Source organism: Pseudopipra pipra, chromosome 1, assembly GCF_036250125.1.
Source record: "Pseudopipra pipra isolate bDixPip1 chromosome 1, bDixPip1.hap1, whole genome shotgun sequence".
NCBI lineage: Eukaryota > Metazoa > Chordata > Aves > Passeriformes > Pipridae > Pseudopipra > Pseudopipra pipra.
In genome coordinates this window covers 43181460-43198693 of record NC_087549.1, presented here as the reverse complement: position 1 = coordinate 43198693, position 17234 = coordinate 43181460, and the positions used below count along the sequence as shown (strand labels likewise).

At 43.0% G+C, this 17234-nt stretch overlaps 1 protein-coding gene across 10 annotated transcripts in view; it reads left to right on the top strand.

The window, feature by feature from the left end:
* DTNA (dystrobrevin alpha) overlaps positions 1 to 17234 on the top strand; it is a 226237-nt gene that overhangs the window by 76180 nt on the left and 132823 nt on the right. Inside the window, exon 1 of one of the 10 annotated variants that reach the window (XM_064653797.1) lies at positions 13909 to 13927. The exons of the other annotated variants lie outside the window; for them this stretch is intronic. The gene's annotated coding sequence lies outside the window, so the exon portion shown is untranslated. Of the gene's footprint in view, positions 1 to 13908; positions 13928 to 17234 lie in introns of those variants that run through there. 10 annotated transcript variants of the gene reach the window in all.

Sequence of the window (17234 nt, the reverse complement as noted above, 5' to 3'; positions counted from 1 at the left end):
CTCCCAGACACACAAAATTAAACAAAAGCAGTGACTTTAAAACAAAATATCCCAATAAAAAAGCTCAAGTGGAATTCATACATTTTTACAGAGCAGCTCCCAAAAACTTGCCAATAATTGTAGTTTTAAGAGGACTTGCAGTTTGTGCACAGCCTCTAAGCTTCTCCCTCCATCAGTAAGAGTTTTCTGATAACATGTGGAGTACAGGGATGTGGCATTGTTAACATTACAGATGCAAGTGTTCTTCGTGTACAAGCAAGAGGACAAGGTATGTATAAAAGAGATTTCCAGAATTACACAACTCCTATTACTGTCATAAAAATGTTGGCAGCTGAACACAAGAGAGGGGCCAAAATATGTTCCCGGAGAGCAGAAGGGGAACAGGACTGAGCAGTTACACGTTGTTGGCCATGGGAGCAGAACCATCCACATGTGTGTCGCCCCTGACAAGCCTCTGTGCCTGCTGGCCCTTGCCTGGGAAGGCTGTTGCAGCCCATCTCCCTACCAAGGAAAGTGCAAGAGTCCTTATGCTGATGGAAGGGAAAGCTGGAAATTATCTACTGAGGAAGGAAGTCTTTTGAGAATCAGGTTTCACTGTTTCAACTGCTTAAGGAAAAGCTTATTTATAATAATATACTGTCAATAGGAGGTGTCTGTGGAGGTGTGTGTATATATGTATGCAACATATGTGTATATGGAGAAGAACTTTCACTGTGGTCTGTCAGCCTTAAGCACTTTGCTTCTATTTTCCTTTAAACCCTGTGACTTCATTAAAATAAAATAAAAAAAAAAAGACATTAAGAAACTCCCAGGGTAGAGTGCGTGCAAGTGTGTGTGTGAGGGAGTATGAGTAACTTATCTTCACATTTTGCTGGAGCCTTGGTATTGTCAAAGCAGCTGAATCACTGCCTGTGAGCTGCCATCTTTGCCATGGTGATAATTTGTCAGAGTGCCAGCACTGCTGCCTACTGTCTCTGAAGAGCTGACCTTGTAACAACATCAACACTCTTTCTTTGGCTTTTGCTGACATACTCTAGGCTCTGGAAACTGTTTTCAAAACAAATATATAATGAGGTGTTGTGTTTGTAAAAGCAATTGTGTTTCCCTCCATCAGATTATTTTAAGGTGTCTCGCCTGCCAAAGGACAAAGCAAAGAAGCAGACAAGGAGGATAGAACTCTTCAGATAAAGTGAGAGGCTTTCCATATATGGGAACAATGGGAATCAAAACTAACCTTCACAAAACCAGGAGTTAATGGCAGAGTGACGACTTACCTTGCACTGTTCCATTGTAAACTTTTGTTTCTCAAACCAAGGACAAGTGAGCAGAGCTCTACAAATAAGACAAAGAATACACAAGGGCCAAAAGCAATGAAACTTCTGGATTTAATTTGTACTGTATACTGTTGTGTGTCTTTCTTCATGCAGGTAGGAAACAATTACCATCTAAAATACTGATTGAGACTTTCCATCTAGCCATTTGATATGGAGAAATGGTAGAGGCTTGGCTTAGCAGGTCAGCACCTGGAAGTAATGATCTTCTTGGCCCTAGGTTTAGGCTACTCTACTGGGTTACCTGACAAGTTAAGGCAATCCCCCAGTAGTGGGGGATTATCTGAGCAATTTGTGTTCCCACTGTCCGTGTGTGTGTACCAAACTTCACGTTCTCTCCATGTGTCCAGTGTGTTTGCCAGGATACAGCCTGCAAAGGAAGCAGAACAAATCAGACGCAGTACTCACCTCACACTTGCTACTGCTTTGATTGTGGAGACCAGTGGAAGTGAAATGCTGTTACTAAATTTTTTCTTCTTGCTATGCTTACTAAACTAAATGAATATAGCAAGCACTGGTGTCCTAAATGGCATTTCATGGAAAGATTTTGTAGTGTCAGAGGCTGTATAGTGGATGCATGACAGGCCTTCTTTTAAAACTGCCATGCAGTGCACAAAACCCATACATATGGTTAGGTAACAGCAGTTTTAATTTTAGATATGGGATTGGAAAATGCAGGTAGATTAAACCCAGTACTCTGTAGGTTAAGACCAGAATGAAAGATGTAGCTAACAAAAGTTTGAAGGCAACATCTTCATGAGACACCCCAGTTTTCACTCCTCCTCAGAGATCTATTTTCAGGTGTTGTCAGAAAGAAGAACACTGTAATTTATGTTTCCCCTGGAACCTTCTTAAAGTGCAATCCTTAGGATTTGTTGAAGTCAGGTGAATATTTTATAATATTTTATACAGCTGAAGTTCCACTTCTGCATGTAGAAGTTACTCTTGATTTTCCATAATGGAGGATAAAAGTTGTATTGTGTGTCAACTTTCTAACTTATTTACTTAAAAAGCCTCCATTGTAAAGTGCTCTTGACTTCAGCTTCTTCTGACACGTAGAGGAGCTTTGAGATTAAATAGGGTTTGGCTAGCATGCATCAATGTATTACTCTGGTTTTATATTTTTATATATATATACACATATGGCCAAAAAAAGTGCAGAAAAATGTATTTGGGAGAAACTGCAAGCAAATTATATTTGACTTTGCATTGTTTTCCAGCTTGTTTATTTTTTTGTTTTTAATTCAGTGCTGGATTTTAAGCCCCAAGTTTCTGTTAGGGCTTTGTTTTCTTTTCACATTTTTCGCTGTGTTCCTAGCACTTGAATCATTGAGCCAAACAATCAAACAGAAAAAGACTGAGAGCAGGATTTTCAATGTGGAAATAATTTGCCATGGGACCTACCTTCAAACTTCTTGTCCCTTTTTAAAGTAGAAGGTTATTCTTCAGGGCATCAGAATGATACAGCATCTCAAATTGCAAAGAACAAGTAGTGGAAGTTGCTGGGCCTGTTGTATGTCATGTAGATGGGATGTGTAAGTTTAGCTTTGAAAGGAGCATTTGTGCCTGAAAACAAGAGGTTTTGTTGCCTTAACCAATGGCATAGCTAGGAATGGAAGTCTGAATGGTCTCCATGCTATGGTGGACAGGCAGTGACTAAACTTTTTTAAGTGAGGCCACCATACATGTTCAGATTTGGGAAGGCTTAGGGGCTTGTTGGGTGGGCCATGTCTAAAATGTTTGCCTGAACCAAGATTGTAACAGAAATTTGGTGCAAATTAACCTCCTGAGATACTCCTAAAGGCCCAGTTGTCTGTGCAATGGAAACATGCTTTTTTTCTGACAGTGAGAAAATTCAGTCTTTTAGTGCCTGAAATTAGCTTGCAAGCCACACAGTTTATAATTCATTCAACTTTATATTAAAAGCTGAGACTAGGTTTTGGTGCACTATTTTCAAGCTAAATGTCAACCCTCTGTCCAGCAGAAGCCTGCTTCTTACAGGCTTGGCTTTTTCTGGATGGATGGCAAGAAGGGTTTTCAGAATTACTTTCCAGGGAACTGTGAGCTTTTACTGGCAGTGCATGATTTTAGCTAATGGATTTATTAGCTTATGCTATTTTTTTCCTGTTTGTGTGAGTGGGATCACACAGCAGAGACCCACCCAGCATGCAGCCCTTAATAACAGGGAAGGGAGATTTTTCTATCAAAGGACAAATAAGAAATTGTTCCTTATGAGAAAGGTAATTTCAGGCTATCCAAGGCAGACCTGGTAGGATTTTCACCAGCTAGTGCCTAAAAAATGCAAATTGCTTTTAAAAATGAATATTGCTTGAGTGTTTGCTTCTGAAGCCAAGGGAGCCATGCATTAGCTGCTCTCTTAGCAGAATATCAAACTGGACCATAGAAGGAGAAGAGGAAAATACCATGGAAAATAGGGCTGTAGGCTGAGCCAGATTTTTTCCTTTTTTTGTGCATAAAAACGTCTTGTTACAGCCATATCCTTTAAGCCCTGTGGAGTCAAGATGCATTGCCAAGAAAGGCTTTTGCATCTCTAATCGCATGCTGCCTCCTCCACCAGCCTGTATTTTTCTAAAAATAATCCTGATTTCATACCTTAGCTGATGGACCTCCTAGCAGCCACAATAGGTGCAGCATCCCTGGAAAACACACAGTAGTATCTGAAAGCGTTGGATCCACTCTGTGAGAGAGGTTGTACACAGCTTTTGAAGAGACATCCTTTGTATTTTGAGCTGTGGTAAAATGTAGTAAGCTTAACCCAAGCCCTTTCTGCTTCCCCAGAACAAACAAGTTGCTGCTGAATACCAGGTATCTTATTCAGCAGAGGGACAAGAATTCCTTTTTTTCCTTTAAAACACAGAAGACAAGAGGTCACTTGGCGGAGGGGAAAGAAAGCATTTGTTTTTCTATCCATGGGGAAATTTGTCAGGCAGCACAGCCTGAAACGTCAACTCGGGGTGTATGGCAGTTGCTAACAGTCAAGGGAGCGTCCCAAAACGGGTGCCATATTCTCCAGCTGATAAGCAGGGAGAAAAGCTGCCTTGCACTGACAGCACAGCTTTTGAGGGCTGCGGGTCCACGTTACTGCACCGTCAGTGGGAGATCCCTTCTCCTGCACACAATCCTCAGCCCTCCTCCTCGTGGCACCATCCTCACAGCTGTGCCAGCTCCTTTATCCATTTGGCTCCTGGGAAGCTTCTGCACCAGGTCTGCTGTTGGAGTAGCAGTGATGTACAGCTGTGCACATTGTGGATGTAAGAACTTGCAAACAGCCCTAAGGTGTTGTACATGTCTCCGTCAGGCTACCAGAGGTAGGGAAGATGCACTGGTGGTCATTCAAAATATATTCCCAGCACAGAGATGAATGTGGCTTGATAACTTCCTGAGCCAGAGGTGAGGTCTCCACATTTAACAGCATTAGAGCATGGTCACAGGATGGTGTGAATGTCTCCAGCCTTCATGCCCTGAGCCAGGCTTGCCAGTCTCTGTTCTACGTGGTGCTTTTCCTCTCCATCTTTTCTCCACAGCAAAATACAAAGGAACTGATGGAGTTTGATATGCTACATCCAGGACTACCTAGGCCTGACTGAGCAAAGTTGGACCTTAAAATTCACTATGGATATATCTGTATTCATAACATTTCCTAGACTACAGCCGGATGGTACCAGAGCAGGTGGCTGTCATGCAAACATGGACATAGGAGGGAGCTCCAATGCCTGGAGAACCTACTCCCCCTCCTTCCTCACTGACCTTGGTGTCTGCAGAGCTGTTTCTCTCACATATTCTCGTTCCTTTCTCCCTCCGAAATTGTTGTGGGTGCTACCACCATTGCTGGTGGGCTCAGCCTTGGCTGGGAGTGGGTCCATCTTGGAGCCAGCTGGCATTGACTCCATTAGACACAGGGAAAGAGCTTCTAGCAGATTCTCGCAGAAACCTCCCCTATAGCCCACCCTCTACCAAAAACTGTCCACACAAACACGATGCGCTGCAACATGGAGACTTGTCCTCTGCCATTTTTAGTGATCAGGAAACAATTAAGAGAAAAGACTCAGACAATCTCTGTCAGCTAGGAACATGTATGAGATCAAGAGTAAAAAGCAAAAAGCCACATCTGTAGCGTGCCAAGGAAGGCAAGCAACATCGATGGCATCCTTGTGCAGGTGTTGGCCACCTTCTCCCTGGCTGCTGTTTGACAGTACAGCACATCAGGCTTTTGCTCCCAGAGCCAATTTCGGGGTACCTAACACCTAGCACCAGGGGAGAAGGTGGCAAAGAGCTGCTCAGAGCTGCTCAAAAAGCACTGACAGGATAACCTCCTGATCATGCTGTCAAGCCAACATAAGCAGTGTGTTGTATGCTGAGACAGATTTGACACCAATGTGTGCTTGTGTGACAGTCTCGGCTGCAGGTCAGGCTTGTGCTGCTGAGTGACCTGTCAGTCACAAGCTGCTTCAGTGGTCATGGCATCCCAGCATCAGCTCAGGAGTGGAGGGAGATCTTTGAGCACTGTGTGTACACACAGCAGGAGGATCAAATGGGCTTCAGGGACAAAAATACAAGTGAAAGGCTTTCCCTTCATTTTGTCCTGGGTATTACAACCAGCACAGAAATTTGTGACCTTCATTTAAAGAATTTTTTTTCTCTGGTGTAAGAATCCTAATCTTCAGCATTATGCATAATTCAGCATGTCTCAGCATTGCCATCCTGATGGTACACAATTTTACAGTGTATCAGTGGTTTGCTTCTCACTCTCCATCCCACATTTACAAGGGGTTTTCTTTAAAAAGTTAATTGTCCAGTCTGTTAAGTGTAGACATTTTTATTCTGACTTACTTCATCTTTAGAAAATACTCACTTTGGAAGTGAGCAGCCAGTTGGCTCAGTTGTGCTGGTCCAGAAACATCCAGTAGCAAAACTGGTAAAATCACCATGTTTATACTGCTGTGAATAAGGAGCCAAGTCCACTTGTCTCTGGGTGTGCATTGGTGCAGTAGGTCCTGCAGCCAAATGCCCTTTGAGTTTTGGAGAAGAATCATAATTTTGCTTTCACTCTGTGAAAGCAAATCTCACACCAGAGATTAGTGTAATTTTAAGGCCTTAATAGAAATAACAAGAACATGTCTCTGAACAGTATTTTGAATTCTGGGGCTTGAGGCAAGGGGAAGCCTGGTCTGTAAAAACAGTGGTGAGTACTATTTTGCTCTACATTTAAAGTACTTAGGTGTTCAGTAGCTAGTGAAAAATACAGCATCCACCAAGAAACAAATAAAACTATTGACAGTAAGCAGAGATTTTCCCCAGGGCGTTTGCAGCTGCTCAGTTTAGAAATTTAATCTGAAAGTCTCTGCTTGGTGAAATGGGCTTTCGATTCGTGTCTTACCATTTCATTCTTGAGGTGATTGGATTGGAAATTGTGATAAGATGCTGGAAATTACTACAAAATCCTGTACTGTTTAGAAGGGCTATGCAACAGTGTCAGAGCTGTATTTATTGTTCTAGTAAATAAATTTTTCAAGCTGTCAAAATAAACAAGAAAGAGGTTTCTCATGCACACACACACACCCCCCCCCTGTATCTGTAACTAGTGGTCGTAGCACATACCTGGGTGAATTCCTTGGGAAATCCTTGCCTTCCTCAGAAGATGATGCCTTTTATGTCACTTGGGAGAGGGTTAAGCACTATTAGGCAGAAGGATGAAAACTGGTGCAGTTGCTTTAGGGAAGTGGTGGGATGTTTAGACTTTTGGCTCACTTGATTTATTGCTCAATTATTAGACTGTGCCCTGACTCTGATGTGTGAGAGGCAGGGAGTGCTGCACGTTTCTGCCTGATTTCTATTAACAGCCTCCTGAATAACAGCCTGTGTTAACAGCTGCTTTTTCCTTTTCATGTTCAGGGAAGAAATGTTTGAAAGCTTTTATACTGTCCAAGTGAGTTAGGGAGAGAAAGAAGGAGCCCTCGGTCTCCAACTCAGCCTTTGAGTGCAGTCATTTATGTTTTCACAAAGCAGTGAAATCTCAGGCATGTTGCAATTGCTATTTTCTTATCTCCTTATTTATGTGGCAGTTTAAAGAAAGGTTAACAGGTATATAACTGATGAAATATTAAGGCCTGAGTGTTCAGGACATCTGGAGTATCATGTGACTGATGAGTGAAAATCGACTGATCAATGTCTCCCTCATGCTCTTCACAGCTAATCTTTATCTTGGTCCTGGTGGAGGGAATGATGTCTTTGGATAAGAAGAAAAGGTATTTTACACTGTGCAGCTACACTGCAAGGAGATGTAGTGTATGTGTGTATTATGTGAGATAATTCAGTTGTCCTTCTGTGTGTTTGCATGGAGTGAGAAATGTAAAGTGCTCAGGCTGCTTGGAGCTGACACTGCCAATGTTGTTACAAGACACAAGGAACAATGAAGTTAAAATTCTGAGAAAATCTCCATTAAAACCTGAACTGACTTCAGGCTGGATTTTCCAAGCAGCTCCAGAAACTACTATTAGGTTCATGAGAGCATGAATTAATGATGGTTAGTAACAGTTATGATTCATAGGTGAGGCACATGTGCCTTGCAAGAAAGTTTCCTTTATAGCTGCTTACACCTTCCCCTCTCTGATTTCACCATCTATGTCCCTCTGCTATGTCCCCTCTGTCCTACTCTGATCCCATCTTTTATCATGTCTTTATCTGTTCCTCAGCCCTCTTCTTCCTTCCTCCTCCCCAGTGTCTTCTGGTGTCCCATGCCACCCTCCTTCCCAGGAGCTCCTTTTACTCCCAACTGCCACTGTGTGGTCTGGCTTGCTTGCTCTCCTCTCTGGTGTAAAAAACACTGACCCAGGCCTCAGAGGGACTGGTCTGGAGTCCTAACTGCTGGGTGCACATAAGCATCTTTCTACCTTTGAAAAAAACTCGATCTCAGACCTGAGAAACCCTTACAACAAAACTGTTATCAAACCCAAGATATACAGATGATGGGTGTTGCATCCGATAAATCAGCATTTTCTTCTTACATACTGCTGGGGAAGAGGAACCTCAGTCCATCCTGTTCCTACCAGTTTGATGCCAGGGCCAGCAGGAGATGCCCACAGCCCGGAGAGGGATCACAGGTCAGCAGGAGAGCACTTGAAGAGCAGCACAAAGGAATTCCAGCCACTCCAGCCAGTAAGTCATCTGCATCGAGGCCCAACTGAAATGCCTCTATGCAAACACATGTACCATGGGGAATAAAAAAAGAGATGTGCGCACACCTGCAGGGCTGGGATTTTATTGGCATGATGGAGACATGGTGGGATGACTGGAGTGTTATGGAAGGATACAGTTTCTTTAGGAAGGACAAGCAGGGGAGAGAAGGAGGCACTGTCACCCTTTGTGTCAATGACCAGCTGGAGTGTGTGGAGCTCTGGGAGTGGATGAGGGGCTGACTGAGAGCGTATGGGTCAGGATTAAAGGGAGGGCAGGGACAGGTGACTTTATAGTGGAGGTCTGCTACAGGCTGCTCAACCAGAAAGAGATATGAGACCTCATATGAGGAGCAGCCTCATGTTCACAAGTCCTGGTCCTCATGAGACATTTCAACCACCAGGATATCTGTTGGAGGGACAACACAGGAGGGCATAAGTGATCCAGGAGGTTCCTGGAATGTGTTGATGTTAAATTCCTTCTCCAAATGACAGAGGAGCCAACAAGGACAGGTGGTGTGGTGGACCTTGTTCTCACCAACAAAGAGGGTCTGGTGGGGAAAGTGAAGTGCAAGGGCAGTCCTGGCTGCAGTGACCATGTTCAAGGTGGAGTTCAAGATCCTTAGGGCAGCAAGGAGGATGCACAGCAAGTCTACTACCCTGGACTTCAGGAGAGCAGATTTTCAGGGTTCTGCTTGGTAGAATTCCATGGGATGAAGCCCTGGAGGTAAGAGAAGCCCAAGAAAGCTGGTTGATATTCAAGGATCATCTCCAAGCTCAGGAGCAATGCATCCCAAAAAAGAGGAAGTTGGGCAAATATGGCAGGAGGCCTTAGTGGATGAACAAGGAGTTTCTAGACAAATTCAAATGCAAAAAGGAAACCTACAGAGGACAGGTAGCCTGGAAGGAATGCAGATAAATTGTCTGAGCAGCCAGGGATCAGGTTGGGAAAGACCTGATAGAATTAGAACTCACCAGGAACATCAAGGACAACAAGAAAAGCTTTTATAGTTATGTCTGTGATAAAAGGAAGACTAGATAAAATGCAGGCCCTCTCCAGAAGGAAACAAGACCTGGTTATCTGGGACATGGAGAAGGCTGAGGTACTCCGCTACTTTTTTGGCTCAGTTTTTACCAGAGCTCCAGCCACACTGCCCAAGTCTGTAGAAGGTAAAAGCAGGGACTGGGAGAATGAAGAACCACCCACTGTAGGAGAAGATCAGGTTTGAGACCATCAGAGGAACCTGAAGATGCAGAATTCCACATGACCTGATGACATTCATCCATGAGTCCTGAGGGAACTGGCAGATGACATGGCCAAGCCACCATCCATCATATTTCAGAGGTCATGACAGTCTAGTGAAGTTCCCACTGACTGGAAAAGGGGAAGCATAACTCTCATTTTTAAAAATGGGAAAAAAGGATGTAATTAATGGATGGACCACTCAGTGGAAAAGAATGTCCAAGTGGAGAGCAGTGACTTGTGACATTCAGGGGTCACTGTTGGGACTGGTGCTGCTTAACATCATGGACTGTGGGATTGAGCGCACCATTAGCAGGTTTGCTGATGACACCAAGCTGTGTGGTGCAGTCGACTCACTGGAGGGAAGGGATGCCATCCAAAGGAACCTTACCAGGCTTCAGAGTTGAGCCTGTGTAAACCTAATGAAGTTCAACGAGTCCAAGTGCAAGGGTTCTGCACCTGGGTCAGGGCGATCCCAAGCACAAATGCAGGCTGGGTGGAGAACGGCTTGAGAGCAGCACAGAGGAGAAGGACTTGGAGCTGCTGGTAGATGAGAGACTGGACATGATCTGGTCATGTGCATTGCAGCCCAGAAAGCCAGTTATATCCTGGGCTGCCTCAAAAGCAGCATGGCCAGCAGGTCGAGTGAGATGATTCTACCTCTCTACTCTGCTCTTTTGAGACCCCACCTGGAATATTGCATTCAGTTCCGGGATGCCCAACACAGGAAGAACATAGACCTGTGGGAGCAAATCCAGAGGAGAGTCATGAAGATGATTAGAGGGCTGGAGCACATCTTTTATGAACACAGGCTAAGATAGTTTGCACTCTTCAGCCTTGAGAAGGCTCCAGGGAGTCCTTGTTGCAGCCTTTCCATATCTGAGGGAAGCCTACAAACTAGCTGGAGAGAGACTTTTTACAAGAGCTGGCAGTGAAAAGACAAGGGGCAATGGCTTTAAATTGACATTAGGTTGGATAAAAGGAAGAAAAAATTTACTATGGGGGTGTTGAGGCACTGGAACAGGTTGCCCAGAGAAGCTGTGAATGCCCCATCCCTGGAAGTGTTGAAGACCAGGTTACATGGGGATTTAAACAATCTCGTGTAGTGAAATGTGTCCCTGCCCATGGGAGGGGGATTGGAACTGGATGATCTTTAAGGTCCTTTCCAACCTGTGATTCTATATTGGAAAAAATCCCAGACAACTTGGTTTTTCACATATTATTGTAAGAAGTGTTCTCATGTTTTATGCGCAAGTTCCGAACTTTGTGAGCAATTCTTGCTGCAGTGTCTAAGCAGATAAGCTGATTTCAATTATCTTTCATTTGATTGCTTTCTATTTGTTTTCAGCAGTGTCATTAAAAAAAAAAAAAAAGGAAAGGACCCCCACACACCATTTATTTAAGGTACCAGTACTGGCTTTAGCTGTAGCAAAAGTTAAGTGAAGTTAATCACTGCTGGGGAGAATGGAGGTCTAAACTGACCTCACAGGAGAATAAATCAGGAACTGAACAAAGATTTTGAAATGCCCTCAAGGGAAACAGAGGTTGCAGTAGTGAGCTCCAAATAGCACCGGGAGTGGGCTGACTACACAAAGGAGAGAGTAGTCCTGATTGCTCTTTTCTTAGTTGATTCATTCTCCTTCCTGCCAACTGTGCTAAGCCAGAAAAATGGACCAAACTGAAGAACTCCTAGGCAAGCTTCACATTTGGAAAATCAGAGCTACATGAGGTTTCTGATGCACTATCTTTGAGGCATTTACTCTGCAGACAAGGTAGGGTACCCAGGTGCCTAGCATATTCTCAGAAACTAGTCCTTACTTTGCATCTCTGTGGTGAGAATCAGGATGCTGGCAAGTCCCAGGTACATCTTTCCGCTCATTCCTCCAGCTCAAGAGAATTTGAGCCCAGGATCCCTCTGTTAAGCCCGCACAGATAAAGAATGGCACCAAACTGGAAAGTTCCCTCCACACTCAGCTACAGTTTTACATAGGTATTGCAAGTGACTTCTAATGTAAGTGTCCTTTTGCAATTTTTTTTGTAAAATCAATTTCCTGCTGTGAACCAGAAGTAATATACCCAGTTATGAGTGATGTTGCTTTTACTCTATTCTTTAAGACTTTACAGCTTGCGTCTTGTCCCTTGCTGGAACAATTTTTAAAACAAAATATTTTCAGTGTTATAAAAATATAAATTATAATTGGCTTTAATTTCAAAGCCACATTTCATTTTAAAGTATTTATGCAAAGTGTCTGGTGTGTTTTACTATTAAAATAATTTCCATATGGAGAGCAACCTCATTGCTACTGAACTGAAGAGAAACAACAGCTTTGGTGTCAGGTGGGACAAGTTTGGGAGCAGAATGTAAAAGCAGAGAAACCCACAGTTTCCCCTAAACATCAGTAGCTTTGATTTTTAACTAATTCGTTGACTATCCTATTTTCAAGGTAAATGTGGACCCTGCTCACAGACAAATCCTTTAAAAACTGATTTTAGATTACAGTTTCTCTGAAAAGTTTGTCATAGTGAGGACCTGTCACAGACAAAGCAAACAGGGCTCATGGACTAATGCTACCGGAGGTCAGTCAGGATGGATGTAGATTCACATTTCTTAAGCTGTGGGGTCAGAGCAACCTGGTGCCCTTTGTAGTTGTCCCTTCTCCTACAGTATAACGAAATAAATATATTGCTCTGTGTGGTTTGCATTTTGGACATTGCTTGCCCCCCTCAGAAAGCTTTCATTTTAAAATACAGGAGTCTAGATACGTTTCAGTGTGCATCTTTTTACTATAGCTGAATGACCTGTCACGCTCACGTTAGTTGTGGTTGTGGTTGCTCTATGATCTGCAGACATTTCAGCAGGGCTGCACTTTCTGTAGTGGCTGCTGCCCTGGCCAGATATCCAGGACACCCAGGCTGCCCAGAAGACCCAGCGCTCAGATTTACAGGACATGCAAACACTTCATTTGCATTCTTGCCCCCAGGTGCTGACTGGCTTGGTTCTAGTTAAATTAAAACTGGTTTAATCAGCTGCAGCTGTATTCAACGTGATTGCTTCACATACAAATTCCTAGCTATCTTCCCCAGCATTTATCTGTAGTTAATAATATCTGTAAAGATAGATAAGGATAATGTCGAGATTATCTATATTTACACAAGTGCTTCATTTGGAGGTCCACAGTGTAATTCATCAGTCATTTTTATGTGCTTGATTCCCAGAAGGGTAGTCACCTCCATTTCCTGGGCCAGAGTGTACTTAACTTTTCAGGTCATAGAGGGTTTTCTATTGCAGTGCTTGATGTGGAGAATCATCCCTGAAAATGAGCAGCAGTTAGTTACCTGAAAGGCTCCATCCTTTCTGCTTGCAGGTCAAAATGCAACAGCATTCTTGTGTATCATGAAAGTCCTCTCCCCCTTACATAAACATCCAAGTTTTTTGTTCAAAATTGCTGAAGGAAGAACGAGCTGCAGTGGGATGAGGACAGACACTGCTTTTAAGTTGTTCAAAGCTGCCTAAGGAGAAACAGATCCCACAAAGCTCAGGATAAATACAGGATTTAGAGGGTCTTTTAGGGGCATTTTAGAGCTTCCATTGCAGGAAAATAGTAGCAGAGAGAAACCCTTTCTATCATACAATATGTTTTGTTGATTTACATCTGGAAGAAAAGCAAGATTAGGTGTTCTTGCATGAGCATGGGGAGGATGCAATGCAGAAATGCCACTATGCCTTGTACATCTCTGTACTGGGAAAACAGGAGTCAAGGTGCTGGCTTCCATGGCACTAGTCTGGAGACTAGAAGCTGCTCTGTCTTCAGAAAGGGCTGGCTCTGGAAGGGCTTAGGTTAGCACATCCTCAAGCTCCCTTCCACAGTCAGGGACTTTCAGTGTCTCTCACATTTGAATGCTGAATTTTAACTTGGTCAAGGGATCAGAGGAAAGGGCAAGGGGGGTTAGCCAGTTATGTTTTGAACCCTATCTCCATAACTTAAGCCAGAAATTAATTTTTTCAGGGAAAAGTGTAGGCCTGAATATTGCTATATTATGTGACATTTCATAAATTGCCAAACACTGGGTGCTGCTGCTCTCAGCTTTCTGGAGACTCCCCTCCCCTTCAGAGCCATCCACATCAAAAAAGAGGATGGACACAGGAAAGGGTCTTCCAGGTGAGCCCGCAACCTATGGGTTGAAGAGACACATGTGAAACCACTTGCTCATTTTAGATTTCAGAATAGGGTTGTTACAGTAACTCTGAAGTCTGTTTCAGGCTTCATGTCTGAAGATTGCAACGCACTGGTTGAACAAAGCTGGAACCCTGTTCAACCATCTAAGTTGATGACAGGCATCCAACCTGTCTAATTTTAGCCAGGATGCACTTCCATTTCCTGCACAACATTTTCACCAAGTGAAGGTAGGTGCGGATGTTATAAACGAGGTCCTAACTTGAACTTGGAGCTCTTTGGACATTGGCATGTGTAGTAATTAATTGTATGGCCAGATGAAGGCAGTGAGACATCCCATTGCAGTGCCCTCAGCTGGACACTGGACAGTGTTTCATGCACTGCACAATGACAAAGTTGACTGAAACATGATTGTCAGTTTACAAGAGTTTACAGTTTCAGATCACCTGTGTCATTCTGTCTTCTTCCATCTTTCCTTTTGTTCACTATATAACTATGTACTTGAGCATACTCCCAACAGAAAAGTCAGGCTTACTTTGGTCAAAGTAATGTAAAAAACAGCATTGTGGTTTACCCACTGTTTATAATCACATTTTCCTTAAAGATTTCTTTAGAAAGGCTTTTACATGCATCACTGTGATGTTCCTCATATTTACCTTTCATGCTAATAACAGAAAAACGCAGTTATACTTACACATTATTGTAATTGTTGCTGATGATATCCTATTTAGCTCACGTCACTTCTTTCTGAGTGGTAATATATTTCCCAAATCTGTCCATTTTTGATTTTGCTAAATTAAAAAGAAGACACATTAACATGCTATCAAAGAGATTTAGGGAGAGGGAAACCACTACATCCCAGTGCATGAATTAAAAAAAATGCAAATAGGCCCATAAATGCAAATCAAAAGTTATTTTTATTTAGAATAGTTGCATCTCTGTCAATGCAAGATTTATTGGTTTCTAGTCCTCTCTAGGCTTAGGAATGTGCTTAGCTGGACTCATTAAATTCAAAAGCAGAGTTTCTTCCACACAGCAGAGCAGTGGCACAGGAGCCAGTTAACTTTTGGCACATCCTGTGAGCCTCACTTGTGTTCACGCCACCAGCTTTGGCTTCTCCCTGCATGGAAGCACAGTGACCTCCGGCAGTGAATTTGTTCAGAGATTTTGGCTTTGTTAGATGTGATGCACGGCCTTTAAAGAGGGAGTTTACATCTGATTTGCCTGCTTGAAGTCAACCAGGTGATGGAGATGTACTCTGCAAAATAAAATGGATAAAGTGGCAGAAGAGTTGGGCTTGTACACATGCCTTACCTGTGCTTGGTTCATGCAGGTGGAGACTGCCTTGAGCCAGCACAAACAGCAACGTGGCAGACCAGGTGAGGCAAGGTTCAATCTGTGTAAGTTCATGACTGGAGTTTGTATCCTCTCCACAATGCTGGAGCTCTTCTCTCTGCACTGGGGGGGAAACATAAAAGGGAAACAGTTTGCTCAGCAAGAGCAGTGAGGAGATGGAAGTATCTCAGGCACGTTACCGATTCCTGCTGATCTTCCAAACTTATTTAGGCAAGTTGCTAAGAAGGACAAAAGATGGCTATTGGCAAAGCACTATAACTAAAAGCAGTTGGGGTAAAATAATAAAGCAGTATGTAAAATTGCAGCGATATCGTACTTTTTTCCTCACTTCAAAAATGTAGATGGGCCATGAAGCGTAATCAAATATTAAAGTAAGAGTTAAAAATAGTTTAACTTAATGCACTTCCCTCATCTCTTGTCTGTGTTACTTTTGTTCTATTACTACTTTCACTCTCCTCTACTTTTATATTAAGAAGCTGCACAGACAGAAGTACAAAGTGTTGTTCAAACCACAGATCAAACAAAAGAATATATTTATTTATAGAACTGTTTTATTTGAAGTCATGTTATATATTGCATAATAATAGCATATTTGAAAATTGAAGTGATTTAAAAAAAAAAAGTTCATTGTATCTTTTAAGGACTGTTCATGTAAATACTGAGGTTCTTTATAGTGAGAAGACTTGTCAGACAAAATCCTGTGCAGATTTCTGTTGCTGGAGGGCAAAATAACTTTCATAGCATTCAGGGAAGCATGCTGTTACAGCCCCATAGCAGAATACACATGCTGCCTGGCAGCAGGGTAACAGGGCAGCAAGCTTGGGAGGACATGTATAAAAGCAGATAGGTAGGAATTTATTCTTGTTGCCATGGTGTCTGGACAGTGTTTACTTCGCCTATCAGCTGAACCGCCTATCTGGTTCTTTCCCTGTCTTCTGGAAACCTGCAGCCCTGACTGCAGCCAGGTTCAGCCTCAGATAGGCAGTCAGGTCCCAGTAGCACCTGGACAAAAGATGTATGGATTTTTTTTTTCTTTTAAATATGGTTTCTGGCATTTATGATGGAGGACAAAAGCTCCCCATGGTGAAGTGTGCATTATCTGTACAGTGGTGTTCCAGGTAGCCTAAACCCCACCTAAGCACACCATCAGCTGGCAGCTGGGGCTTGCAGCCCCAGGTTAGCAGCAGGAGCCCCACAGAGATGGGTGCCCCTCCCTTCTTTGTCCTGACAGCCTCGAGAGAGGGTAGTCCCACTGCTACTTCTTCTGTCACCAGGGCCTGGGAGAGGTGATGGAGCTGCTCCACCTCGTAATTGGTGGGAAGAGAATTAGGGACAGATATGAGGTGGTCCTGTGGTCTCACCTTGCTGGTGGCTTCTTTGCCCCAGTCCCACTCTATCTGCCAGACTACAGAATTGCTCTCAAATAGAGATGCTTAGTTGTTCTAAAATTTGTGGCAGCTTAATGATTATCTCAAAAAACGGATGAGCTTTGCACATCAGTTTCCCTTGTAGTATGTGCCAAGCTGTGAGTATAAAATGCCAGGTTCTGGTTATAAAAGCACTCTGTCAGATATATATATATGGATATATATATCCCTTGATATTGTTAAACTATGTGCAACAAATCAGTCCAGACATGCATATCTATTTTAGCTTTTCAACTACTAATGTCATGGTGCTATCTTCAGTGACTTTGGTTTTATTATGATGCTATAACTGCCAGTGAACTACTGTAGTTGAAAGGTTGTTGGCATATCCTTTGTAATTTTGAAAATAAAATATCCTTCTCTCCCTCTGGCTGAATGGTTAAATCACAGTACAGTGGCCCTACTTGATAATTTTCTCATGAAAGACTGAAATCCTAGGGTTAATTAAAGCATGGAATAAGTATCTGGGGAGGCATACATAAATGCTAACAGGATTCCTACCACATATC